At 35.8% G+C, this 2,500-nt stretch overlaps 1 non-coding gene across 1 annotated transcript; it reads right to left on the bottom strand.

Annotated features, from left to right (window-relative positions):
• Positions 1-1,264: 1,264 nt before the first annotated feature.
• Positions 1,265-1,383, bottom strand: LOC136182211 (5S ribosomal RNA). Its single transcript, XR_010668529.1, has one exon. It is a non-coding gene; the product is annotated as a 5S ribosomal RNA (ribosomal RNA).
• Positions 1,384-2,500: the final 1,117 nt, after the last annotated feature.

The raw sequence follows: 2,500 nt of genomic DNA, 5'->3' as shown, positions 1-2,500 counted from the left end.
GCAATACTTTGACGCTGGGAGTTAACTAAAGACTTGCAGCTTGTTTTTAAGACTTGTTTCACGACTTGCGGGCAAACTGAACGTTCAAACGTCTGATAAACACATTGAACAAACCGATTCCGTGAAGATTAACTTCCCTCTTTCAAAACTGGCCTGGTTAGTACTTGGATGGGAGACCGCCTGGGAATCCCAGGTGCTGTAAGCTTTTAATACCTGCTTCAGCCAGCAGGGGGCGCTGTAACCTCCTGCTATGCACTGCAGTTCTTTTTTTATTTGTCTATCATTGCTTCTACTTTCCTACAAAGTAGCTTACACTGAATTTTGATTGGGGATCATCTATAGCATATATAGGGACTGATTGTAATAATTATGAATTTTCATATAATTAGTAAGTGTTCCTTTGTGATTCCTAATGGAGGATTGTTTTTTTTAATGATTAGTTACAATGGAGAATGTGAGGGGATCAAATATGTATGCCCCACAGGGTTATGATTTCTACATGAAACATTGCAATGGCTGATTTATTCATTTGTCATTCAAGATTACCTCAAAACAAGTAAGTGGTGATAAAAACATAATTTCGAGTTGTCCCTTATATCTTAATCAATCACTGCTTAGGCTACTATAATAATCCTAAATCTTGTGTGCCTTAATGCAACATTTAAACTTATTTCTGCTGTTCACTGTTCACAAGTTTGCAGTATTGAAAACCTTAATAAATCCACAGTAAAAGTGACGATGCAAAATGGTCAACTTCTGAAAAATCGTCAATTGATTCTGAAAAAATATTGATTGATAAGTAAGCATCACTTGTTTGCAGGTTTTTTTTAAATTCAATCTTAATAGTAATCATTTATAATAATTCCTGATTTGGTGTAAATGTTTATTATTGATGTGAAAACATTTATAATGATGGTGAATATTTCCAGTTGAATCAAATGTATAATATGGCTACCAGAGTGTTGTGGGGAAGTAAAGAGTAACCTAAGTACAAGTAATTAAAATATGTTAATGCAGTAGTCCTTACGTAAGTAGGCTACATGTACTTTTTGAATGTAAAACTGAACTTTGAAAACAGCCTCCAGAGAGCGTAATATGTATTAATACTCACTGAAAACATTGATGAAAATTGCAACAACAAAAAAAAAAGAGAGGACAGACTGCCAAATAAAATCATGTTTCATTTTCCACTGGCCTGTTTCTCTCAGTCCTTTCTCCACTAGTGAGGCAACAGCGCCCTCTTCTGGCTAAAGGAGGTATTAAAAGCTTACAGCACCTGGTATTCCCAGGCGGTCTCCCATCCAAGTACTAACCAGGCCCGACCCTGCTTAGCTTCCGAGATCGGACGAGATCGGGCGTGTTCAGGGTGGTATGGCCGTAAGCGAATAAACAGGTTGTTAAAGGGTTATTTATACATACTTAGGTTTAAAGTAACACCTCGCCAAAATTAGAGCAAGTGACTATGACCTAGTTGATTTTATTACTTTTCTACTCAAACGTGTGGGCCTATGGATAGACTTACACTTAATCTTACTAGATTCAGCAATACTTTGACGCTGGGAGTTAACTAAAGACTTGCAGCTTGTTTTTAAGACTTGTTTCACGACTTGCGGGCAAACTGAACGTTCAAACGTCTGATAAACACATTGAACAAACCGATTCCGTGAAGATTAACTTCCCTCTTTCAAAACTGGCCTGGTTAGTACTTGGATGGGAGACCGCCTGGGAATCCCAGGTGCTGTAAGCTTTTAATACCTGCTTCAGCCAGCAGGGGGCGCTGTAACCTCCTGCTATGCACTGCAGTTCTTTTTTTATTTGTCTATCATTGCTTCTACTTTCCTACAAAGTAGCTTACACTGAATTTTGATTGGGGATCATCTATAGCATATATAGGGACTGATTGTAATAATTATGAATTTTCATATAATTAGTAAGTGTTCCTTTGTGATTCCTAATGGAGGATTGTTTTTTTTAATGATTAGTTACAATGGAGAATGTGAGGGGATCAAATATGTATGCCCCACAGGGTTATGATTTCTACATGAAACATTGCAATGGCTGATTTATTCATTTGTCATTCAAGATTACCTCAAAACAAGTAAGTGGTGATAAAAACATAATTTCGAGTTGTCCCTTATATCTTAATCAATCACTGCTTAGGCTACTATAATAATCCTAAATCTTGTGTGCCTTAATGCAACATTTAAACTTATTTCTGCTGTTCACTGTTCACAAGTTTGCAGTATTGAAAACCTTAATAAATCCACAGTAAAAGTGACGATGCAAAATGGTCAACTTCTGAAAAATCGTCAATTGATTCTGAAAAAATATTGATTGATAAGTAAGCATCACTTGTTTGCAGGTTTTTTTTAAATTCAATCTTAATAGTAATCATTTATAATAATTCCTGATTTGGTGTAAATGTTTATTATTGATGTGAAAACATTTATAATGATGGTGAATATTTCCAGTTGAATCAAATGTATATTATGGCTACCAG

Source organism: Labrus bergylta, chromosome 13, assembly GCF_963930695.1.
Source record: "Labrus bergylta chromosome 13, fLabBer1.1, whole genome shotgun sequence".
NCBI lineage: Eukaryota > Metazoa > Chordata > Actinopteri > Labriformes > Labridae > Labrus > Labrus bergylta.
The sequence above is the reverse complement of the archived record's forward strand: the minus strand, read 5'-3'. Positions and strand labels throughout refer to the sequence as shown.